The sequence below is a fragment of the Corapipo altera genome, unplaced genomic scaffold (assembly GCF_003945725.1).
Source record: "Corapipo altera isolate COAL_440 unplaced genomic scaffold, ASM394572v1 67, whole genome shotgun sequence".
NCBI lineage: Eukaryota > Metazoa > Chordata > Aves > Passeriformes > Pipridae > Corapipo > Corapipo altera.
Window position 1 is genome coordinate 4,932,823 of NW_020884906.1, and position 26,061 is coordinate 4,958,883.

The 26,061-nt window shown below is 46.6% G+C and overlaps 1 protein-coding gene across 12 annotated transcripts in view; it reads left to right on the forward strand.

Moving 5' to 3' along the window:
* NCOR2 (nuclear receptor corepressor 2) overlaps positions 1-26,061 on the forward strand; it is a 238,664-nt gene that overhangs the window by 27,747 nt on the left and 184,856 nt on the right. Inside the window, exon 1 of one of the 12 annotated variants that reach the window (XM_027652395.1) lies at positions 23,356-23,487. The exons of the other annotated variants lie outside the window; for them this stretch is intronic. The gene's annotated coding sequence lies outside the window, so the exon portion shown is untranslated. Of the gene's footprint in view, positions 1-23,355; positions 23,488-26,061 lie in introns of those variants that run through there. 12 annotated transcript variants of the gene reach the window in all.

Here is a 26,061-nt window from a genome sequence, read left to right on the forward strand (position 1 = left end):
GCGATGCAGCTCCTGTCCCAAGCTTCTTACAAAGCCGTCTGTGTCCTCTGCATGTCACTGACCGAGTAACACACTTGTTTTGTTGATTTGGAGTGGGAAAACATAGCTGGAGTGGGAGTGCACATGGCAGATGCCTGTTTTCTCTCAGAAAGCCTGGGGGTAGTAAAGACCTAATTAGCATTCTTGTGAAGGCGAGTCATTGGGAGACTCCAAGATTTAGGTTTGCAAGGAGGGAATTGGTATCAGTGAAAACAACAGATTGCTGAAAATGTGCAAGCAAAGTACTTGATGCTCTGATGAAGGAGAGAAGGCGGCATGGCAGGGGCGGTGGGAACAGTCAGGTACGTGGTGCAAGGGCACGGGCTTCCTTCAACATCGATGGAATGCTGGCCAGAGTCAGTGTCCTCTCTTGGTACCTTGTTGTTTCTGTTGAACTCCACTCTGATGGTGCTGAGGTGGGAAGACCCGTCTCGAGATTTTGGCTTGCTGAGGAAAGGTGAGCTCTGCAGTGCCCAAGGGTCACAAGCCTTCCCAAGTACCAGACTCTTGACCACCAGGAGTTAAGAGGCAGGCTGCTTCATCTCTGCAGTCCCGTTTCATTTGCTGTTTTGGAAGGTTTTCTTTGGAGGTGATCCAGGGATAAAGTCCTTGTGTGAGGCCACTGATTTCCAAAAGTTTGTGATTGTTTTTCCCTGTACCCTTTTGTCTCTGAAGGAGACTATACATGTGCTTATGTTGGCTGGGAGAGATTCTCTTGGAGAAAGCAAATTAATGTTTAAGACGTTGAACCTCCGGTGTAGAACTAATCAATGTATTTCTGCATTTGCAGTATGTTCTGTGGGTTTCATTTATCATGATGAAGTTTAGTTGAGCACAGCTCTCTTGCTGGTCTTCCAGTCCTCTGCCTGAGGCACATATGCTTCCATTAATTTTCTGCTATTATCCACTCGGGTGTCCTGTGTGATCCAACATGCTTAATTTCATTCTACTGAGCACCAGCTCTTCCGATCTGAAGTTAGCAGTGCGACTTGCAAGCATCATAAGGAAATGAATCTCTCTTTTCTGGAGATAACTGCTTCCTGAATTTCTATTCTATTTGTAATGCACTAATAACCTCCATCCACCAAATCCTGTTCAACTGTTTGTGTCCCTTGGGTTTCTGTTGAACTGGAGTGTTCCTTGTTGTATTATTGTTGCATCCAGAGCCTGCTGAGGACCATTTGTGCTTGGTGCTGCTCCAAGTCAAAGCTGGTCAGTGCATTGGACATGTTACAGGCTCTTTGAGGATCGGTGTCGTGCAGAGCTGCAGCAAACACTTGGAAGACATGGGTGTCAGAGGCCTTTGGAAAAGGGAAAGTTACTACATTTCCAGGGGCTGAGCACATGAAGGTGAATTGGTGATGGGCATGGTGTAAAGCTCTGGTGTAAAATACAAATGGTGATATAAAAACTGACCTTAAGCAGGCCAGGTTTCAGAGCTGGCTGGCCTACAAAGCATGACTGGGGCAGAATCTCTTTGGGGATAGGTAGGCAGACAGGAGAGCTTTGAGAAGGCTGTGCCGTGGATTTGCAGCTGCTTGATGTTTTTAAAGCCTGGCTTCAAAGATGCAGTGTTTTGGGTGTCTTTGTTCCTGGGTGAAGGGGCCAGGCTCCCCTGTGGTTTCGACAGTCTGGGATCCTTAGCAGCATCCCTGACATGTGTCAGAAGTGTCTTTGCTTCTGATGGCTGGTGATGCGTCACTGCTGGGCCAAAGTCATTTTTCATAGCCTGGATTTCTGAGCTGGAAATGCCTGACAATCAGGCCTAGAGCTGGACAAAAAATGCAGGAAACTTGTGGACTGAGCAAATACCTCTTATAGCAGACTGTTTGACAGAGAAGCAAAGTTTAGAAGCAAAAGCAAACATGCACCAGCTAACAGAGAGGGTGAGGCAGGGGAAGAACACCGAGACGTGTTTCTCTGTCTGCAGGTCCATTTCTTATGTGGCTACTCAAGGATTTAACACTGGTGATCCAGAACTTGACAAGGAGCATTTTGGTCTATACTTGTTAAACCCCTCAGCCAGTGCAAGGTGTTTAAAACCAGTTTTTGAGATCTTCTGTCTGTGTAGACACTTATGGACTAGTGTGACCTGGGGGCTCTGCTTCCCTTGGGGTGAGACACTGCCTGAGAGGGGTGAACATGGGGATACCTCTGTTTGCATGTGTCCTCAGGAGCAGGAGAGAAGTGTGGCTGAGTTCTTGCCCTTTGGGCTCAGGCAGTTGTGCTGCTCAGGTTTGTGTATAAGAAGAATCTGATGAGGCTGCTAACATGGTTGAGTTCCTAACTAAGGATAGCTCTGTGTCCCAGAACCAAGTGTGAGTGGGCACAGATGGCCTTGGAGGAAGGATGAGTGGTGAGGTTTTTCTTTTACAACTCCCTTTATAGTGGCCACGTCTTGCCTTTGATGTGCTTGTGTGGATCCATAGATAGTGGGGGTCTGCAAGGCAGCAGGAGCTGCTGGGTTGTGTAACGATGGACCCGAATATTTCATTAGCTAATGATGTTCTATAATTTAATTAAAAGTATCTTAGAATATCTAGGCAGCAGGAGGAATATGTCTTTGCCTCCCCTCAAGCCTGCTGCTGATAAGTGCATTAATCCATTTGCATTTGTTCTGTAAAGGCATGTTTCTATCAGGTTTTCAGGAAAGTCTGCTTCCTTTTAAATGGAAAAAAGATAAGGCAAGACACTTGAGTCCTTTGTGGGTAGAACCTATAATCCTCCACATGAGGGAAGTTCTGTTTGAGGCTTTGTCTAGCATTTCAGTGGTACAGTATGTTGCTGACTATTCTTAGCCTGCTTTGCATAGGTAATTAATTTGTCCCCTGCAGTAATTTCTCTGTAGTGATAATGCGATAAATGCCAAACTTAGGTGGTTATGTGTGAGTACATGTAAAAGAACTAGTCATGGTGTAAGTGACTGAGATGATGAGATGGCTGTGGAGAAAGTACTGTGCATTGAGCATTAGCAACAGGCTGCACTGATTTCACCAGGTAATGCAGATAGTTCAGGCTCTGAATAATTCACAGTCCGAGCCCTGATAATAGTGAGTACAAAGAGTGCAAGGCACACATGGAAAATCTTTCTTGTGGGAGTTTTCCATTTAGCCCTTGCACTGGCAAAGTTTTTTTTGCTGTTTTTTTACAGATAGAGAAATTGAGGTTTGGAGACCTTAAGTGACATGTTCCAGGAAGATGTTATCAGAGCCGAGATTAGCCGTGGGGTGTTTTGTGGCTTTCCATCTTGTACTGCTGAACATCCTTGCAGAGAGCACGTAGGTTAGACACCCTGAGACATGGCAGCTCCGTGTTCCCTTGGGCTGGATGGCAAAGTCCACAAACCCAGCTTTGCCTTTTTCCTTCACGGGGCAGAAGGGGCTGGTTGCCAGCGAAGAGAGCAGAGCTGAAGATGGGAGTTTGCTTGCAGTAAAGAGGAGGCCCTGTATGCAGAGGGCACTGTATATAATTGGGCTGAGCTGTGTGTCAGCTGCTTCCTGCTGTGTGGCATTTGATCTGCAGCAGAGATCAAGTCCTGGTGACGTCCTCCATTGAAACTTGTGCTGTTGTTGTTTCAAGGGAAGCCTGTATTACTTATTCATGTGGTTTTCAGAAGTTGCCCTGCAAGAATATATTTGAGGGTCATCTTGTTTTTGTTTTTCCTTCTCCGAGTGCTTTCCATCCATCAGACATCCTCTTTGTTGGTCATTTCTTCAGAAGCAAACATTTCTGGTATTCTTGATAGTTTCTGTTTAAAAGAAAAGAGTTGAAAATCAGCAAAGGCTTCTGTTGTGCGTGCATTTGTTTCTTCGCGTGCAGGGTCTTTCAGTGCTCAATTCTAAACGGTTGAATTATTAAACTTGAAAAGCATCTGCTCTTTAGAAAGCATTCACATGTCCTGTAAACATGATGGATAACAAAGCAGAGCCTAATGCAATTGACAGAGCTTTGTTGATGTTTGGAATGTGGGTTTTTGTGAACTGTTATTTTATAGTTGTGGGGTTTATGACTTGCTGCTGGGGGTAGCTGGTGACTGATCTTCTGGAGTCTGCTCCCTTCTGCAGGATTGAGTGTACTGTGTGGAGCTGGGTTTTCCCTGGACCAACATGGTGACCAGCCCTGGGATGGCTCATGGGTGGACGTGAAAGGCTGGTCCAGGCTCATCCTTGGAAAAGTCAAAGCTCCCCAGCCCTGGAATGTTTGCACGGGTGCTTTTTTGGATGTCTTTCTCTTCCCCAAGGAGCAGCAGTCACCCATGACCTTCAGGGAGGCTTCAGGCTGGAAGTGACCCAGTGCTAACCCACGCCTGTCCACCTCTTGGAAGTGTTGCTGAGGCAGGGCCATTGGGACAGTGCTTTACACCAAACTGTCTCTCTCCAGAGCTGTGCTACCTGGCACCCATACCATGGGGAAGTGTGAGATGCAGTTTGCTGTGGACCAGGGTCTTGGGGATTACCCTCTGTGCTGCAGGGAGGGCTCTGCCTGCAGCACACAAGTCCTGCCCTGCAGCAGTGCTCCTGTGACCTGAGACAGGTTGGCACTGGCCTCTGGTGTGGCTCTGCTTGGGAGGAGCTCGGAGGCTGAGGTGCTGCGATGTCCCTGCTGTGTGCTGGGGGGAGGAAGGGCTGCACCACTGATCTGCTCGAGGTATTTCTGGAACTGTAATATCTGGGTGCATTAGGTTTGCTCATATTGTCCTAATCTCTGTACCAACTTCAGACCTTTTTGTGTTATGGAGGCAGAGAGGGACTAATTGATTTACACTGAGGCGTTCCTGAATCCAGGGCTGGCTTTCCTGTATGCTTCCTCCTCAGTGCCTCTGGGCCTCATTTTTTAAGCTTACGGATGTGCAGAATAAGCAGCTCTGCCAGCAGCTGCCTGGGTAGAATAAGAGGCCTGTGCAGTCCCACTGACAGTGTCTGAACCTCTGCTCTGAGTGGCTTTTCCCCACCTCGTCCCACCTCACCCCACTGTGAATAACTAACCAGTGCAGAACCGATGGTGGCTGGGAGGCCAAACTGGACTTGAAAACTTTCCCACATAAAATGCACTGGCAGTGCCAGCAGAGATGAGGGTGAGAGGAGACAGCTCTGCTGTGCCAAAGCACTCTTTCATCTCTTTTCAGCTCTCCCCGTGAGGGGTCCTGGCTCACAGCACATAGATGCCTTGTGCAGATGTCTCGGCTGGGAAAGAAGTGGCCTCTTTTCCCTCCCTAGCAGAGCAGAAAGATATAAGAAAGCTATTGATCTGCCTGTAGCCAAAGTGAGCTGAGCCAGGCTCTGCAGTGCTTTATTGAGCTGGGTTAAGGCTTTGTTGCTCACTGGAATTAAAAAAAAAAAAAAAAAAGAAAGGAAAAAAAGAGTAAAGAAAAAGCTGAAAGTAGATGGGTTTTTTCCTGTATTGGTAAACAAATTGCTAGTTGGGTGTTGTTTACCTGCTGGTTATTTTCCAAGCAAATGAGAGGCAGGAATGGACACTGAACAAAGGCTCAGCTTTCTCATCCCTCTCAGGAGGGAAGCAGCCTGGCCCTGGGAGCTACCAGGCTCAGGTCCGGGCGGGCTGGCAATGGGCACCCAGGGCTGTCTTATTGCTTGGGGTGGCACATGTGCAGTCAGGCAGTGGCAGGAGTCCAGTTGTTAATGGGCAGGTGCTTGTCCTGCTGATGGGAATCACAGTGGCCTTGTTTGTGGTGCTGAGAAAGATGCCAAGGAGTGGCTGGGGTGGGAAGCTGAACTCCATTGTGAACCCTGCATGTCAGTCACCTGCTCCTCAGTGGTGGAGAGATCTGCGTGGCCAGTCCTCACTGCTCTATTTCACTTCTGCTGGAGGAGAAGCAGAGCAAGTGCTCTCTGGGGCTCTTAATCTGGTCTTTTTCCTGAGCACTAAATTCAGCCTTGAAGTCTTTTCCCTCTGGTAAGCAAGTATTTTTGAGGAAAAATGGATTTTGAAAACAGCATAATTTATTTCCTTGGTGCTCTCCTGGAAAAGTCATCAGTCTTGGCTTTGCATTCCCTCTGCTGCTGTTGTGAAATGGTGCTTCAGTGCCACGCTCCTGGAGCTGCCTGGCTCGGCCTGGGCAGGTTGGTTAGTGCAGGGAGCCATGGCTATGATGGTGCCAATGTGGATGAAGAGTGCTCTGGATCGTGTTCACTGCTGGGAGGTTGGCCAGAGGACTGCAGCAGCCAGCTCTGCAAATAGGAGGAATTGCTATTGACACCCCGTGTCTGAATGTGTTAAAACTTAGCTTTAATTGTAATTTAACTTTACTTATGTGGTAGGGTGTAAGCGTCAGGTCGTGCTGAATACTTACTTCTTCGATTTTAAAGGCTGGAAGCTCTGCTTGGTGCACATGGTACAGCTGGTTTTGCTTTACTCTGTGGAGCTGAGAGGTTGGCCAGGATTAGTGCCTACTGCTTGTCTGAACTGCCCTGCTGAGTTCACATCGTCTTGTTTGATTTTGAGGGAATATGGTTGATTTGTGATCCTGCATGAACTTCAGCTGAAATGTTCTCTGCTTAGCGCCTTTGCAGTAGTTGGTGTCACCTCCTCCTCGCTTTGCTCACGTGCAATGGAAGAAATGCTCCTTGGACTTGGGAGGGGAAAGGGGCTTTTCTGGGTGTTTTCAGTTGCTAGAGAGCCACAGTGATCTTTAATCCTAAGGTGCAAATTGCTATTGCAGCATTTTCCAGGGAAAAAGCAGCCTTGAGAGGAAATGGAGCTATAAATGAACCTGGCTGGGCTCCTGACTGAGTGCTTTGAGCGAGAGTTTGTGCTCTCCCTTTTGGCTACAGGCCAGCCTTTCAAAGGCAGCTTGGCAGAGCCGTGCTGTGTGCTCAGGTACCCCCTAACCCTCGCCTGCTGATGTTCTGATAAGCAAGTGCACGCACGCCGTGTTGGGGCTGATCACGTGCGCGCTCGATCCTGCTTGCCAGTGCTGTGCTTTGATGGCTGTAAGTGTGCGCTGGCATCATGCAGTTCACCCACAGACTTTGAGAATCTAAGCTTGTAATTTTAGCAGCTGGCTCAGCACTGTCTCTGAGCAGATAGGCTGGTTAAAATAAATAAATAAATAAAAGTACAGGCCTGTTTCCTGTGCATGTCAATGTTGGAATAATTTTAAATGGTGTGTTTTCTCCTGGTCACTGACCTATAGTTTATTCCATTATCGACTGCTGGGTTACTGGCTCTTTGTATTCTGTGGTTAAGTGAACTGTAAGGCTGAAATCATTTGACTGGAGTGGTGTTGCTGGGCAGGAACTCGACTCTGGCTGACTCAGATTGGGGTGAAAGTGTACCCTTTGGCAACTCAAATACTCATTTATCTCCACCTCCCCCCCAATAAACGGGTTAAACAACATAGTGGAATATTGATCCTGCTTTCATCTGGCAGCCTCAGGCTGTAGCAGTTACCTTTGTGCCACATTCCTGCTGCTTTCCCAACAATGCCGTACATTTTCTCCAGAGCTCCCTCCCTCCCCTTGGTGACCTTCTCTTGGTTTGGCTGTGATGGCTTTACTGCCAGATGCCTTCACCGCTGTGAAGCACATACAACACCAGCATGGGCAGAGCTCGGGGTAAAGGTGGTAAAGGCTTGCTCAGTTGGTGTGATGCTGCGAGCACCATAAAGTGAAGTTTTGTGGCTTGGTGACATGCTTTTGTTCCCCAGGCTCTGCTCTGTGAAATGCTGGCCTTAGGTGGGGTCCTAGAATAACCACGCTCTGTTCTTTCAGGGTGCTAGAGGTAGACTGAGGGTTGGTTGAAGACCATGCACCTCCTGTCTGTCGGTGCCTTAGTTACTGGTAGATGTTCAGCAATTGCTGCCTCACGTTGTTGTGGTGTTTTGGCAGTCGTGGACCTTTACTGATGTGGTGGCTTATTTAAAACTCTGATTAAGACTCCTGGAGTGGCCAGTATTGCTGCTTTTATCAGGGAGCTTCTTTCTGAGAAGTACCTGAATCTTCTGACTGTTGCTGACATCCAAGTTGCCAGTAGGTGATTTGAGTACAGCCCGATCTGAGACCCCACTGTCCTGGTTGTGCTGCCTGTGTTGTGTAAAGGTTCTACAAACATGGGGGCAGAGAAACAGTCCAGCTGGAAGGAGTCTGTTAAGCTGTGCTAACACCCAGTAAACCATCATCCCTTTCCATGCCGACAGCCTGGGGCAAGGTTACATAGTGCTGAGAGGCTCCAGCCTCTGCAGTGTCCCTGTGTTGAGCTGCACGTGTTTATTCACAGGGGAGGAGGGTGGTTCACTGTTTCTTTCCCTGTTAGGGTGAACACTTGAACTGAGCTTACGTGTCCTCCCTGGGACTGCCTTAGGCTCTTTGGAGTTTTTGGCTGCTGCAGAGAAGTAGCTTTAGTACACTCAGAGGTACTGTTCTGTATTATCTGTTCATATTTAAGGTCTAATGAGGACTTGATCTTTGTTAGTGACTGCTTTGCGTGTCTTGATTGTGGGCTATGGGGGTGTTAGAAAGGCCTTTTTGTGTGCTCCTGCTCATCTTCCCAACCAGATGCATCCATCATCTTCAAAAGAAGCGGGGGAGAAAGATGGCTTATACTTTTTTTTTTTTTTTTTTTGAGCCATCAAAACTTGGCATCCAAATAAACAGGTGTTCTGGCATGGGAGCAGAGGAGTGCTTGTCTCTGAGCTCCTGTCTCTTTTCATGTATCTTCAGGGAGTCTCTATCAAAGGGCTGACTTTACTAATGATGTAATTTATTTTCTTTTCTGCTGAGGAGTTGGTGAAGAACTGGATTCCTGGTGTCTGTAGCAGGGTAGGAGGGTCCAACATGTAAATGTCTCTGGAGCACAGCCCAAAAATTGCCTTGGGTAGAATTAAACTCTGAAAGTAAATAATGTCGCTGCTCTGCAAACCTCTGGCCTTACGTGGCAAATACTTGGGACTGTCAGTCCCAGTGTTATGTGCTATGTTCAAACGTGTCTGCTGTTATTGGTGGACAGATGCTGGGAGTAACCCTTGAACCTCTGAGGAACTCTAGTCTGGGAAGTTTTAGAGACTGTGGATTGGTACTTTGGCTCACAAGATGAAATGCATGTCAACATTTGCCAACGTTTTGTGTGCAGGTCTCCCCAAAACCTGATTCCTTACCTCCAGTGTTTGACCTTTAAGTCTGGCCGTCTTGGTCACTTGGTGTAGAGAAATCCATGTGGATTGTACCAAAAAAGCCTTCTTATATCAATACTCTCTTGCCTGAGCCCTTCCAGGGGTTGTGTGCAGAAGACAGGCTGGGCCTCAGGAAGATGAAGACAGCAAACCCCTGATCAGCCTTAACTTTGTTCCTTGGCTTCCAGGCGGTGCCACTTCCAAGATAAGGCAAACACTGCAGTGACCTTATCCAGGGACCTCGCTGACGTCAACGTGTGCCTGTCCATTAACCTCGTTGGACTTTGGGTCAGGTTTCTTTGAAGGCTGGGTATTGAAAGCAAAGAGCGAAAGGCTAGCCGGGGTCACTCCAGTCTTTGCTGGGGTAACTGGAGCAAAGACAAGGGGCAGGCTGTGTGAGCCAGCCTGTTGGGAGGGTCAGCCCACATGTGATTGAAGGCAGAGGGGTTTTCCATGGCCCTCTGTCTTGAGCTTCTTATGCCAAACGTGTCTTATAGACCTGCTGCTGGGCCTCTCGACATGCATCTCCCTTTAAATGTTTGTTTATGTGCGTGTCCCTGGGGCGCTTTGGAAATCTTTGGAGATACCTAAAAGGATTGAGGCACCCAAGTGTCTGTGCACAGGATCAGCACAGCACGCTTGGTTTTATTTTGTCCTTAAATAAAAGCAGGCTCTGAGCAGATGAAAACATTAGCATGAGCTGTGTGCCTTTGTGTTTTAATGCTGTCTCCCTGAGCAGTGAGAGAGAAGCATTATGAAGTTCTTGCTTTAAAAGGACCTTGATGGCAGCAGCCAAGCTGGGGCAACCTTGGAGAGGACTCATATGCCACTTTTTGGTGCTTTGTGTTGTAGAGTGCTGTGTGCTCGAGGGACTGTCTGTGACACTCCTTGCTCCTCCTGTGACATAGGAAAGTCCAGATGCAAGCCTAGGTTGATAAGTTTTAAGTGAATGACATTAACCAGGCAGGAAATATTCCTGCTTGGCTTTAGGGTCCTACACAGCAAACAAAGAAACAGAAATAACAAACAGTGGGTTTACTTAGGAGTAATGTGACTTTGCTTTTTATTATAAGCCTCAGGAGAACAGTAACTTAACCTAGTGTAACTTTCTTCCAAACCACAGCATCTCTGCCTACAGGCACCCTGGTGGACATCTGCTCCTCAAGTTGCCTACTGTGTTCATTCATGTTGGTACCTGAAGTGTTTTGGTACCTTACGGACTGTTCTGTTCCTTTCCTCCCCCGTGCATGTGCTGCTTCCTCGAGGCATTTTGGCACCAAGGAGAAGGCAGAAGTAGCACTTAAAACATAAAGGATTCCAGATGTGAGCATGCCTTGGACACTGCTAGTGGAAGAGAAACACGTAATCCACACAGGTGTTCACATTATGGTGTGTCCACATGGTACGTGTGGCTAAATATCCCAGATAAAGCTGATTGTTTTTTGTAGGTTAGTTTCCTCTCTCCTTTTTAAACTGTAAATTGAAATCCACACTCTGGGGAGCCTGCAACTGTATACCTGTTAGCTGCATTCCCTGCCGTGGTGTCAACTTGATGGCTGGAGCCTCACATTCTTAAATGTCAGTGATGAGGTGTTAGAAGTTCCCTTCTTCCTGCTGGAGGAGGTTGGAGGAGGCCCTTGAGAACTGTTTGCCGTAGGAAATGAGAATTGCCAAGATCCTCTGTTTCGAGAGAGTCTACATGATCCCTTCACCTTGTGTAGGATGAAATAATGCTGGTGTTGCCACTTGAGCCCCATCCCTGGCCGGATAGCAAAGCCTGGTCGTCCTTCTGATGCAGTGATTTGCCTCTGCCACCATTCTCTACAAGGACAGGCCAGCAGAGCTGGCTTTGCTGTGAGACTGAGTCTCCTTCCCTGCTGATGGGAACTGTGGTGCTTACCCTTCCCCTAACACTGTGCAAATTATTTTGCAGTTTTATTTTCCCAAGGAACACGCAGATGATCCATATTGCACTTGGGGGGGCTTGCATGCTAATGAAACAAAAAACTAGATTTTTCTTATCTTGCTTAGAAGTTTAATTTTGAGCATCTTGAACACAAGATCAGAGTGGGGTTGTGAGCTAGACCAAGTCTTGTTTTTACGGGAGGTAGCCGGAAAACTCATCGCTTCTGGTGATGTTAGTTCTCCTTAAAAGTGTTATTACTACTGTTGACTGTGTGTTGGTTTCATGGCAGAATTGTTAATCTTTGTGAAGGTGATTTCAGTCCTTTTGTCTATCAGGTAACCTCAAAATAAAAACCACTACCACTGGGTCTGAATCTTTTCCATTAATGTAGCAGATTCCAAAGTGCCAAGTGGGGAATGGTCTGTTTGTAATGGTGCTCCTCTAAACTTCTGATGCTTCAGACAAGCCCTGTGTATTGGTTGGAACAAATTATGTTGAACTCTTGAGCTCTGAAATTATTTCGAGGTCTGGAGTTCATTTGGAGAGTGAAAACTGGATGTCACAACAGTGTCTGAGGCACTGCTGGAAGTGATGACACTCATTCCAGGGTGTTCAGGCAGCTCCTGTGTTGCACTGTGGTGAGCAGCATCTCCACACTAGCAGGGCTGTTGCACCAGGGATGGAAAGGCCTCCTGGGGTATTCCTGCTTTTATGCTGCTCTCCAGCCTTTTGTTCTCGTTTTTCAAATGGGTGCTCAGAATTCGCAGAGCGGTTTGATTGAAAGAAGAAATGTTGAACTGAAGGACTAAAAAAAAAAAACCCAACCACAACAGAGGATTACCTAATTTGAGGCTGGTGCCTGTACCATTTCACACTCTCTTACTCCTGTCAGTCAGGGCTCTTTTTATATACATATGAATTTTCTAAGACAGACCTTGCTGTCCAAGGCTGAGGTATTGTCCTACCTATTTCAGAGTGTTTCATGGGTCTGCTTGGGATGCTGTTTCTTTGTTTCCATTTCTCAGCCATGGTGCTGCATCCCTTCTGATCAGGCAAGGAATTGAGGCTTCTGACTCAGTCTTCTGAGGAGACTCCTGAAGTTGCCTGGGAAAATGCTGCAGTGCCTGAGCAGCTGGCGAGGGCAGGCAGAGCTGGAAGACGGGCAGGGATGCGGCTGTCTGGAGTGGTGGGAAGGAGGATGCATACACTGACCAGTGAGGCTTTGGGGAGCCACATCCTCTGTTCCTGGCTTTGATTTGGTGTGAAAGGTTCGGCTTCAGGCTGCTGACCTCCCCGGCCCAGCAGTGTGGCAGGAGCAGTTGCTTGCGTGAGACCTTTCTTGATTTCTGTCCTGACCTGATGTGTCGTGCTCTGGAGACGATGGTTTTGTTAAGGATGCTCTTGGGTGGTGAGTGAAGTGCTCTGATATATATTCCCCCAAGCCCCGTGGAGTATTATTTTCATGTACTTCTTTTAGGTGAAAAAGAAGAATCTGGCAACTGTGTGGGAGGCTGCTTTGACTGGTATACACAAGCATTAACAATGATAAATCTGGGGGGTTTATTTAGGACTTTTTGTCTTTTAACTCTTTGAGCTCCTCTGGACTTCTCTACATGCAGGTAGAAAAACAGCAGGCATGAAACCTAAGGAATGGTCAATGCCTTCGTCCCAGGAGAGGTGCTGAGTGTCAGAGGAGCTGGGGCTTTGGGCTACAGTATTCCCAAATGTGGCTTGAGGCTACAGCATTCCCAAACGTGTCCTGCCGTGCATTTCCCACCGCATGGGACCCGGAGCAGTTATCTGTAACAGTAGTAACATAAATTGAATGAGCAGTCCGGTTAAATAAGTAATGAAGTTAGCAGGGTGCCTAATTAAATTAAATTTAAAATTATGTATGGATTATGCCTTCTAATAATTGCTGTAGGTTTGTCATTGAGGAACTCCACACTGCCCTCTTGGAGGAAGCTTCCCCTTTCCCAGGTGAATGTTGGTACCATGGAGGGCTGCATTTTACACTTCAGTTGACTTTAACTCCTTCCTCATGCTCTTGTGACCATGGTAGTGTTGCTGTTTTCTGTTCTGCTGAGATATGTGGAGGGAGTTTGGGTGATTTCAGCCTCTGCTGCTTATATGATGTTTTTTTCCATTGCTACAAAGGATTTCTGCTTTGCTCCTGCTCTCCTAGACCAGCCTTAGTGCTGTTTCCTCAGTCCCTGTGCAACACAGATCTCCTTGTAGGGACTGTCCTCTGTCCTTCCCATTCTCTTGGTGCCTGGGGAGTTGTTCCTGCCTCCATAAAGCACTGGGGCCCGACGACACGTCTGGTTGCTCTGGACACAGTGACTTAGCTCACTGCTTTGTTTGAAAGTAATCTCTTAATATCCATCTTTCCGGGCTTCTTTCAAACAGCAGCACTTTGAAGGTGTGTGTCAGTTTGGGAATAAACGTTAAGCTGAGGTGGAAGAACAATTTTGAAGCAAAGGAAGGCTGCTGAAATTAAAAGACACTTGAGAAGACACAGCCATCATGGCCACCAAAGGGAATTCTTTTCTCTCCAGACAGCATTTTGAAAGCAGTCTATCTGTCCTGGGCATGGTCAGGCACTCAGTGTGTTTTGAAGATGGGTTGTCAAGGCAGAACTGGCTCTGGCTGGCAATTGCTGACCTTTGAGCTAATGTGTGCTTAATAGAAGAATGTGAGTACATCAGAGGAAGAATTGTCATTGTCCTTACCATCTTTTCACCTCCTTTTGAGAAGGACAGGTCTATTAAAGGACCTCTGCTCAAGTGGAACTGGTCCTGCCCTTCCAGGAGATGACTGCTGGCCTTTCTGAAGGCTGTAGTAGATGAGGGGAGGAGAGAGTGCCCAAATGACCAGAGCTCCATTGCTGCTTTTTTAATTCCCACCACCCCCCACTGTTCATTTTGCTAATATATGAAGTTCCAGATTGTGTCTTTGGTGTAGGATCCAAACTTGCCTGCTGCAGGGGCAGTGGTCTGGGGGACCCACAGCTTGTTCTTCATTAATCAACAGATGCACTGCAGAGAAATGCCTGGGACAGCAGCTATGGTGATGAATTACAGAAGATTTTTGTCACATTCCAGGCAGTCTGATTCTTCCTTGTTGATGGTTTCCCTGGGAAGGCCTCCAGAGGATGAACAGGAGGATCATGCAGCCCCTTTTGCTCCAGGAATGGCAAATACTTTGCATTGTTTCCCTGTGGTGCTTCATCAGAGAATCTGAAGGTCCTCTGCAAACCTTTAATTAGTCCTTGATTGGCCTCAGCACCTTGATACCCACCACCCTTGTGACTGAGCAGCAAGATTGAAGAGCCTTGTTACCTCCCCCATCTCCTGAGCTGAAGTGTGAAAGTAGAAGGATCTTGGCCAGAGCCCTTATGAAGCCAGAGGAGTCTAGAAAACCACAGGGTGTAGTGACTGCTATAACTAAGTGATTTGCATGGGTGCAGTGACCTGAGCAGTGCTCTGCACATTTCATGCACAGTTGCGTTAAAGGGATGCTGATCATTTTCAGCATGACCTGCTAATTATTAGAGCAGATGAAAGCCTTTTTTTTTTTCCCTCTTTAAATCCTCCTCCCCCCGCATGTTCTCTTCTTCTCCCTGCTCCTTCCCCAAGCCCTTATCTAAGCTAATCAACATGACACAAACAGCCAAAAAAGCAGTATTCTTACAGCAGCTATTAACTAGAAAGGAGACAGTGGTGTCTGGAGCCCCTCGGGAGGGACTCGCCTGGTATAACCCATTACTTTTAACAACCAGAGTGAGAGCTGCAGAGTCACAACAGAAAAGCTTTAAGCTTTTTTTCTTTTGAGGTCCTAATATGCAGTGATCTGTTTCTTGTGATGTAGATTTTTAAGAAGACCTAAGTGTGGAATTTCAGTGGTGATGCTTCCCAGATATCTGATACATCCCTGATTAAAAATAAATCGATATCAATAGCTATATATGTTTTTTGGTAAAGTTTTCAAAAGTTCAAGACATATGGCTAGGTCCTTCAAGAGAGTCTTTCTGTCCCAAGTGTCCATTTATTGTTGGTACAGCGTCCCTCAGCAGCAGAATACACAACTAGGGGAGGGTCATGTTAATTTGGCGAAGTAGTTTCTACAATTGCATCAAGCTGGACACATGGGTTTGTTTTCTCCTGTATTTCAAGAATTTTTTTATCTACAGCCATGGGAGGGATTTTCCAATCTCCTCTGCTCTGGTTTAGATGAGTGCTTAAAAGTTGTGCATGTGGTGATAACAGAATAGGCTGAGAGAGAGGACAGACATGTCTTAGGAATTTCAGTTGTGGTGGTACGTTGGAAGGAAGCTGAGCAAATGGACACGATGTTTAAATAGTGTGTCCTGAATTGCTTTCATTTGGTTCTTATTTTGTAAACCATTGGCTGGGTTTTCTGTCCTTTCAGAAATCAGCAGCTTCTTATGAAATATGGAGCTGTTTAAAAACAGACAGCAGCTGCTCCATCCTTGCGTCAGCACGGACTCGGCAGAAGGAAGGGGAATGGTAGACGGTTGTTTAGCTGTGATATTCTTCCCTTCATTGCTGTTGTCATATTGTGTTAACAGAAGGTCTGATCAAATATACACCAGGAAAGTAAGACTTAATGTTTCTTTGTTCTCCTGGAATGGTGCTGGGAGGGGAGCGGGGGAATGTTTGAATGAGACTTTTATTTATGTGGTTCAGATAGCTCAGCGTTGCCTGTGTCGGTAGGTATGTTGTTCTGCTCTTATTTCTTAGGCTGCTTGCTGTATTTTTAGCTGGGAAAAGTCTTTACTTGGTTGTTTGTACAAAACCTCTGCTATGCGATATGGAAACCTCGGTGGGGGGGTAAATATTTAACGGGGAGAGTATGCTGTGTTCACGCTGACTTCCTAACTGGTTTTAAACTCTTTTCATAAAAAAATCTCAGCTAGATTATTTAAAAAAATAAAATGGAAAATGAGGAACATTGTTGCACAAGAACTGGAAAGAACCCAAATAGTTTGCTTACTGTTAAAATTGCGACATGACTGGAAACATTTGGTAAAGAAAAATTAATTGCTTGGTGTATTTGTGGTTTCCTGTTGAATCTCAATTTCTAGAGGAGGTTGAAAATCCCATGGATGTTTCCTCAGATTACTAGATAGCATCATACCTTGTGAGCATGATGAAAGACCTTCAGCAAAGCATGGCAGATATCCATGGCTTGTTATAAAAAGTCTCTCCCATCTGGAACATGACTGTTTTTTCTCCTTTTTAGTAGGATGGTTTGAGCAGAGATAAACATGCAGTGAAATTTAGCCTGGTGCAGTCTTACTTCACTGCCAACATGGACTTCCTTCCAATCTGAGAGTCACTTGAAGAAGAATGCTGCTGTGGTCATTAGTCCTCAGAGCTTTAAATAAGCTTTGAAGCCATGGACAGGGCTGGCTGGTAAGGGAGGAGGAGAGGGCCAAGCAGTTGTCATTCAGCAGAGGATGGGCTTGAATGTGGTTGAAGGTCTGCTCTGGCCCGTCTCACTCCACTCCTGAGTGATGGTGAGCTGCAAAGCCTGAGCTTGGGAGAATCAGATGAGAGAAATACCGGGGCTGAGGACCATGGTGGTTCCCATATCTGGAGGCTTGGGAAGCATCTGAGAGCTGCTGTGTGAAACCTTGGGCTGGAGACATCTGGCAAGGGGTCAGGTCAGAGCATCACAGTTCTCCTTTGGCCTGCAACCCCTGCTCGGCCTCCTCGTTTGATCACACAGAAGATGTTTGTGTATGCAGGAGTATAACTCGTGATGACACAGGGCTTAAGGTTGTGAAATCTTTGAGGCTCTTCTGGATATTCCTGTGGGAATGGAAGAGTTATCCCTCAGATAATTTCCGTGGGGAAATAGTTAATCTCATAAACACCAGAGGTTGTTTTCTAAAGCGAAGGCAGGGCTGTGTGGGAACGTGGTTAACCATGTACAGTGGAGACAGGCTAAAACTCATAAAGGAAAAGTGTATGTAGGAGTTTATAGCTGTGTATGAGTGTATTAAAGCTTTAATTTGAGATCACTGACTGAGATGAAAGTGAGCTGCTGTGGAGTGACACTGCTTTGAGGAAGCTGAAAGCAACTTTTTGAGATGGATGGTGGCCCCACAACTGCAGGCGCTTGATGTCTGAGAACACGCACAGTTAAACAAAGTCTGCTTCTGGTAGTCCTGGAAAACAGTAAAGTGTTGGGTTTTTTGGTGTAACTTGAAATAATGAAAAACTTACTTTAAAATTAATGCTCAGCTAACTTTCTGAAAATCCCCCATCCAGTTTTGAATGTGTGTGTTCACTCTTGGGCTGTTGGGAGTTAAGTTTTCCTCTTGACTCAACTGTGGAAACGGTCTTCATTTATCATTTCCCAGTTTAGCTCCTGTATTAAAATTATAACAAGGCTGGGGTTTATTTTTGTCTTGTGTACATTTATCTCCTGCGTATCCTTGTGTCTATTATTAGAGTCCTGCTCCATTGCTAAATGGATTGGCCGAGTTCTTGGGGACAAAATATTGAAGCATATGACTAGTCTGCAATACGCCTCAGCCGAGGCTCTGCAGTATTCATAGCGCCTGGGTTTACCCGGCGTTTGTCACAGCTTGCTTATTTTAAACACTGAGGATGCAGTGGGCAGAGCCAGTAGATAGGAGATGTTCAATGGCATATCAGCTTGTAAGTGGAAGGAGGGAGGAGGTGAAGGTGGAGGGGAACCTCCAGCTGAAAATAAACAGATAACAGTGGTGTGTGTTTGGGAAGCGTGGCCAGGGCACAGCCCTCTTCTTGTTTTGCTTTTTTTATTTGGACTTTTTTTTCTTGACAGGATAGTTCTGCTTCAGAGTGCAAATAAGGGAATGTCGAATCCTCTGCAAGAGGACTGGTGTGGTGGTTGGTTGGCTATGAACTTACCCATTATTGAATTAAAAAACAACTGGAAACTTCTGATGAGTCCCAGCCATGTTTCAAAGTCCCCGTGATTACCACTTCTGCTGGTTGGTGGCTTGATGCTTGTCCTCCAACCTCTAACTGGCTTTTTGGCTTGCACGAGAGTGACTTGTATTTCTGCTGATCTTGCCTCCTGGTACCACATCCAGCCTGAGCTAGGTGGTTTTTTGGGTCTTTCTGGGATTTGTTGCATTTTGTAACCTAGCTATTGAATATCTTAACCATGTTGTTGCTTTGCTTGCAGGGTCTCTTTGTCCCTGTGGCCTCTTCTGTATCTGCACTCTCTCCCAGGTCTTAAGAAGACCTTCAGGGTCTTGCATGCTGTAGTAGTATACCTTTTAGAGACCTAGTTTTTGGTGCTTTATTTTTTTTTTTTAAATAACCTAGGCAGTATCTTTGGTGAGACATAGTGCAGAATTCACAAAAACAATTAGAGAAGACTTTTACTGGTATAACATGGCTTGGGATCAGATTCTCGATTCGATTTTTATTCCCTTCTACTTCGTTTCTCTAAAAAATGTGATGAAATACTTTCCCTACTCCCGTTTGCTGGATTTTTTTCCCCCTTTTCTGCTATTCATGGGATACACTCTGCTACTGGATCTCTTGATCCAGCTGGAGAGGGACTGCCTGGTAATTCCAGCTTTCGCACAGATCCTTAAATGAGCCGTCTTTTTCCACCTCCTCCCTTCTTTGTGTTCCTCATCCAACATCCTTTGGTTCCTACGTATGTGCCACGTGCTTCCTTGTTTTGCCTGCGTGAACAGAATTTTCTGACGTCTGTTCCGAAGGATGCGGCTTGGCCCTTGCAAAGCTTTTTCTCTGCTGCAGGCTCTGCTAGTAGAGGCAGGTGTGCCCAGTGTGGAACTGTTCTTGGGCTGGGTGTGTTTTTGGAGGCTCTGGCTTGTGGAGCAGGAGGGTGGTTTAGCCCTGGCCGTGCAGCTGTGGGTGTAGGAAGCTGGGAACTCTGGGGTAGGATCAGCACACAGGACTGAGTTGCCTGAAAGATTTGCTACTGTGGCCACAGAACGGCTTGACAGGTGGGGGAGAGTTGATCAAACAAGCCTGCTTCCACTAATTGTCTGGCTATTGTATTTCTTTTTGTGATTTTTTTTTTTTTTTTTTAAATTTCATGGACTTTAAAGCATGCGTGACTGAACAGTTTAATTAGCTGTGGGAACTGCTGGAGATAAGTTACTGGGATTTTCTGCAAACCTCTCTGCCCTTTTCATGTTTTCGGTGCAGCAGAGTTGCTGTGAGCAGGCAGGCAGGAGTGCCTGTGAACGTGGCCCAGGTAAGATGTTATCACCTGCAGGTGACTGGTGTGTAGGCTGGCTGTTTGCTGGTGGGAACCAGTCCCTGATCTGGTACCCCTGCCTGGGCTCGTGGGGACAAGGTGCACGTTGGGCAGAGCAGAATCCAGCCCCACACTTGAGCTGTGCTTGCTGGGGATACCCTCACACCTCATGGACATACCTCTTTCATCTAGGTCACCTTCTTGCACACCTCTGTTGCAGGGGAGACATTATGCAGCCATTGCTTCATGAATTGCACTCTAATTTGGTAATCTTTGGGTGATCTCCTCTTCTACCTTCCACACTAGAATGTTTCAGTGACTGTGTAACTAGTTACAGTAGGAATACCAGCAGTGTTGTTCAAGTTATATGGGCTTTATGGAAACATGGACGTTTGTCATGGCCTCCCAGCATGTTTTCAGAGGTTGCTAATGGGCGATATTCTCAGAGACTTGAGTTGAAATCCTGTTCCTCCTGCAGTAAATGGGTGAATGGAGACTCCTCATTACTTTGCAGGGGCTGGCATTCAGCCTAAGTTCTCCTCCTGGATCCATCAGGAAAGTCGTCATGTCTGGATCCCTTGCCATGGCTGGACCTGTGCTTTCCAGGCTGTGGAAAGTACCTGAGTGCTCGTAGAGGAGCTGTAAGTGGCTACAAGCTGCTCCTTTTCCTGGGAGAGCAGAAGTGAACCACCCACCTTGGAAAAACGGAGGTTATAACAATGAGGTTCTGGCTTGTGTCTCCAGCTTTATTAGCAACGGTCAAAATCGATTTTTCTGACGTATTTTTCTTGTGCTCACAGTGATTTTCTGTGGTCAAATATGTCTTCTTGTTTTGTTCCCGTGCATGAATGGATTGTATATGGAGCTGGCTTCCATGCTACAGGGTCTGCTTCATCCCGACGCCCCGCGCTGAGCGTGCCCTGGTCATGCAGTCTGTCCGGCAGCTGTACATGATCGAGCACACAATCAATTAGGAATTATTAAAGGTCAAGGATATTATTGCAGAAGGTTCATTTTAAAAAAAAAAAAAAGCATCCTGTAAGAGGTGCTGGTGGTTATTTCCTTTAAATCCTTAGATTTGGGGTTTGAGAGGAAAAATTGCTAAACGATGTCTTAAAGCTGAATAAAGAAGTCAGTATTGAATGTTCTAATGTCTTACAGATGCTGTGGGGTTGCAGGGTTTTATTTTAAATTTAACAATGGGAGTTGGAGCAGCTCCAGCATTGTAAAGAATAGTCTCTTTAATTAAGGGTTTAAGCTAGAAGAGTGTGTAGTGTGATGCCATTTTAAAGTTTCAGCAGGGCTTTGTAGTTGTAACTTGTTATTCCCCATCTTGCATCATGCATCCATGAGTCTGGGGTCATGGTGGGGATGGATGTTCCTTGCCTGGAGAAGAGAGGTTGGTCTCTGTCAGGGTAGAAAGGTTTCTCCAGATATTTTAGCCCTGACTTTACCATTTTCTCTTTCCTGTGACTCCTGATGCCCACTTTAAGGTGCAGTGCACATAGTGTGTTACACCCATGTGTGTAACAGCAACATGGTGTGTTAGAGAAAACATCAGCTTTGTTTTTCCCTAATAGATTTTTTTTTTTTCTTTTCAGGTTGGGGAGAGGGTGTTCTTAGATGTCATCTTGGTAGTAGCAAGTTAGGATGGAGGTTAAGGGACAAGGGACGGGAGACTGGGATCAAATTCAGTCTGCTCAGGAAGGTATCCTGAGACTCACTGAGGTTTCACTGAAGTAGTGGACTATGAGATGTAGTTGTGTGTCTGTGGCATTCAGCTGGGCAGGGCCGAGTCTCATGCCTCTGGAAATTCTTAGGTTTCAGTTCTCAGTGACTTGTTCACCTGTAACTTACTGGGGCGAAACCCAGAAAATTGGCCCTTAAAAAGATAAACTGAATTATTATTCTCCCGTAGAAGACAGAAGTGTTCCAGGCATGCGACCCTGAGTTCTCATCAGAAAAAGCATCAAGAGATTTATGGTGACGTGTCTTCAGCCCATTCTCGGCTCACGGGATGGTGGATGCTCCATGCCAGGTCTGGTTTTCTCCTGTCTGTGCCTCTGCCTGGCTGTGTGGTAGCACAACGTGCATTTAATTGTCAGCAGCAACAGCTGCTACTTTTGGCCATCTCGGACACTTGGCTGTAGGAACCAGCATCTGCCAGGGTTTGCTGCATCCTGGTTTGTGCAAAGACTTTTTTCTTTAGGGTACTTACTGTGAGAATTAGGCTCTTCTGTGGCATTAGGAACTGTAGCCTTGTAGCAAAGGCTGAGCAGCTGTGAGTCTGACAAGGAACCTTTATGGTTTTCATTTAGTGTCTCCTGGTATGTTTATTCCCATAAAATAATTAATTGAACTAGAGCTCCAAGCAATGTTATCACCTTTGCACATTAGCAAATCATAATCATGCTCTGGGACTTAATGAGATTTAGAAAGAAATGTTTTTTTTTTTGTTTGCCTTCTGGTTTTCGAGTGTTAAAGACTCCCATGGGTCGTGCATTCAAGTGTTTTCTGGAGATCACGGGGGCAGTGGGCTGTCTATGTGTGGAGGGCTGGCCATGGAGAGCCACCAGCCACCAATGCAGAGCAGGAACCTTTGGGTTTCCCAGAGTTGTTGCCAAACTTGGAGCTGGATTGTGAACGCTGGCAACACTGTTTTGAAAACTGAGCACTGAGAATGGAGCTAACTGTATTTTTGTGGTGGTCTTGGCTCTGCTATTTTTTTTAATTTTCTCTTTTATTTTCCATTGTTTTCTTTGCTTATTTGTTAACTCGCAAAATTCAACAAATTCCAGAGGATCTCCCAGCCCTTGGGGTGAGTTTTACTCAGGGCTGCAGTGAACCAGCACATGGCTGTGGCACTCACTGAGCTCCTGCTCAGAGGTGTAGGTGCAGTGGGGACCTGCTGGCCTTCAGGTGATCAGGGTCTGTGCCAGGGTGTGGAGATAGTGGGGTCATCCTGGGCAGATTGCGTGCGTAGTCACGGTAAATATTAACTTCACATGATCTTGGGAGCTGCTGTGCGTGTGTTAGCTGCTCATTTTGGTAGGATTTGGTTGAAACTCAGTCATGAGGCTCCTTAACTTCATCAGTCTTCCCACACCACTGACTTTAATGACGTCTTGAGTGTCTTCTCCTCTGAGTTTTGCTGCTATTTCTTCATCTTGCCGGGGTGCGTTAATGCTTTTAACTCATTCAGCTGCAGAATAAGCCCAAAGTGTGTATGGTCAGGTTGCCCTAGACTGACACAGGGGCACAGGGTATCTCGAGTGCAGTTGGTTCTCCAGGACATCCCTGCAAATGCTTTCCCGAAAGGAGAGACAAATTCTCCCAGACTTGCTAAGAGACGATTTGTCTTGCTTCCCTGCAGCTCTGCAAATCACGTCTGGAGCCCCATCAGCCTCCTCATGGCTGGCACGGGCAGGGCAGTGACAATCACATGCACAAGTGTTGTTTTGTGGTCTGTTTTCTCTCAGGCCGGGCGAGCTGGAGGAGAACCTTGCGCGTAGTTTGCTGGAGCCAGCGAGCAGAGCAAATGTACCTGCTGAGTAACAGACTGAAATAAATCCGGAAAAGCCCAGATGGGGTTCTGGCAGTTACTGCAGATGCTGTGTCTGTGACAAATCAACAAATCCACTAGATGGGAAACAGTTCCTGTGTGCTGTCCCCGGGAAGAGGAGCATCTTCTGCACCACTGCCCGGTGACCCTGGGCCGTTCATCTGGGCAACGCCGGACGGCGGTGCAGGAAGGAAATAGTTAAAGGAGGAGAGGTTGTCAAGTTGGGTTAGCCATCAGATAGCTAATATTTTAGAGGTTTTTCAGAGCTAAGCTATAAAAAGGCCGTAGCAGTATTTCAACTCGCCCATTGTCTGCTGGAAGCCAGCCAGCGTTGCCATGCCGACGAGGAATTATTACTTGCTGCCAGAGCTGGAGGAAAAGCTCATACTTTTGGCTTCAAAACAGGAGGGGTGGACTTATGTAATCCACTGTGTTTATAGGCTGAGACTGGCAGGAGCATTGAGAAATAATTACAGGCTTTCCATTTCATTTCCAGCTTGGTTTTAAGGCTGTGTGGCCTCACTTTATTTATTTATTTTGAAGTTAAGAGGGTGGCTGCTAAAGATGCAGGAGGTGATGCAGGGATGCTGCTAGGTAAGTACCCCCTGCTTCCCTCCCCGGGCTGGCTGGGCGGCTTTTGTTTTGGTGGCATTTTGTGTGGAGAGCTAAACTAGGCCACAGCAGAAAAAAAGTTGCTTTGAAAAACTGAGACTTGGCCCGGCGACACAGAAACAGTGTTTCGTGCTGGAGGCTGAGCACACACTCCCGCGGTTGCCCGGAGGTGTCCAACCGCTTGCCGGCGGAGGTGAAGTGCAAGGTTTTGCGAGTCCCTGCTGCTTTCTAAGGTGATTTTTATCCCTCCAACCCTCCTTGGTGTGGAGCGTGTAATTTTGGGGGGAGGGTAGCACCAAGGAAAAAGGAGAGAAAAAAGTTTGGAAATTTTTTTTTCCATGGACATCTTGGTCTTACGCGTTGCTCCGTCGGCTGGAGAGGGTTTTGTCCGTGGAATCAAAGCAGTTTTGCTGATGTTTTGTGCTTTTGAGAGGTGAATTGCGAAGTTTATCCTGTAATTAATGTGGGTTTGTTCGTCCTGGGAGCAGTCAGTAGATGATGCTGTAATTTGGGTTTGCCTGAAAAGCAGCGCGCAGTGTGTTTTGACTTCGGTCAGGCCAGTGGGAGTTCACAGCTGCTGTTTTGGTGCAGGCTGTGGCATAAAGGGAGTTATTGCTGGTGAACACTGCTCGCAGAACTTTGAGGACATGTGGTTTTGTTGTTTCTGAGGGTCATGGTCCTGTAGTTGTGGGGAGGATGCTTCAGGTGCAGTGGGAATCCTAGGAGAGGTGGTGGGATGGGGTATTTTCTGGGCTGCAAAGTGGCAGCGAGGAGGGGGATGCTGTGGGTGGGACAGGAGGGCTGTGCTGGGGCAGCATCAGAGCTGGGGTGAGCTGTGCCCTGCATTGTCATGCTCAGGCTTCCTTCAGTAAATGAGAATCCTGCAACTGTGACTTTTTAAATCTCTTTGACATTGGGTGTAGAGCTCTGAAGAGTGGATGAAGCCTATTTTTGGAAGGGATATTAAGAAGAATGCTTTGGTATGCTGCAAACTTGCCTTGAAGGTTACAAAGGTGTATAGAAGCTGCAGTGTGCTGTGATTTTTTTATTTTTAATTTTTTTGTTTTCTTTCATTGCACAATGTCCTACTGAGGAGTTACGTTCTTAGTCCATGCTAATCTGCCTTCTTGCCACTGTTGTATGGTGTGTACAGATGAAATATCCCTACTGCTGTGCCAGACTGCTCTAGAGAGTGGACTCTGGTGTTGACCAGCACTAGTGACTTGGAGATACTGCACTTCTTAGGGACAGCTGCAGTCCCATATGAACATGTTTGGGCCCTGTCTTGAAACACAGGGGTGCTTTGGTGGCTCTGGTGTACACAAGGGCTTGTTAAATGCGCACTGCAGAAATAAACTGCTTTTTCCACAGTTTCCCACAGTTATGGGCAAAAACTTGGGAGAGTGGTGACACACTTTAAGTGGGGAAATATTCTTGAAACAGCAGGTTTGACTGGTGTTAGCAGAGATGCATGGGTGTGTTACACAAAATAATTCAGTCATTTAATGATCTATCATACTGCTCTAACTCCTACCACAGATGCTGTTGGACTCGATGCGAGTTGGATTTGTTACTGCAGGGTTGTGTTTTTTTTTTTTTTTTGTCTTTCTCTGGGATTCATGCCAAGATGAACTGTATGTTCTGTTCTTAAGAGCTATGAGTAATGTATGTGTGAATCTATAACATAAGTAATACGAGTATATAAAATGTGTGAGTATGCAGGATCCGAGTATCCTGCGTCTGCGGAGCGCCGCACACATGCTCTGTGTGCGTTCTGAAATGGGGTGTGATACATGTCTGGGCAAAATTAATGACATGCCTTGGAGTTACTGCTCGCTGCAGAGCCCTGTCTGATGGCCTCATCCCAGAGAGCTGAGCCGAAATCCCAGTTGAAGCCACGGTTTGGCTGCTTAATTGCCCTTTTGGAGGAGTTACAAATTAGAGCTGGAAGTCCCTCCCTGCGCCTACAGCGGAAGCCACCCCTAACGGAGACAAGAGGGATGCTTGCACTGCTGTTTCCTGAGTAGTCAGTGGAGCAGTGGGGTGTTTGGGGGTGGTGGGGGGCTGTGCCTTGGAGCAGGGGGCACAAAGGGTGCTGGGGACTCCACTCTGAACCGCCTCAGGTAGATGCTGCTCCAGGACCTGCTGTAGAAGCAATGCATTCCAAGGCAGTCCTGCTGTGGGATTTTTTTTAATTATTTTTCAGATGAATAAAATGGGCTTTCACTCATAAATTATTTTTCTTATGTGAAAAATGAGAAGGTGGCAAGTAGCCAATTTCCCCGCCTCCGTCTTCCCAGCTCTGATGAGGTCATTGCCTCTCAAAGTTTATACCACGCACTGTGAGACATGGCTGGAGGAGCAAGGAGACAACAAATGGCTCTCTCGGAGCTGGTGAGAGCAATGACCGCCTGTCCCTGAAATGTTAGTGAGCTGTAAGTGATTCCTGGGCAGACAGAGCGTGGAGGGGGCCTGGTACAGCTGTCTGGGAAAACCTTGTAGGATGAAGATCCGGGTGGGAAGGGAGTGCCCTGGTCACTGCCCCGTCCTTGTGAT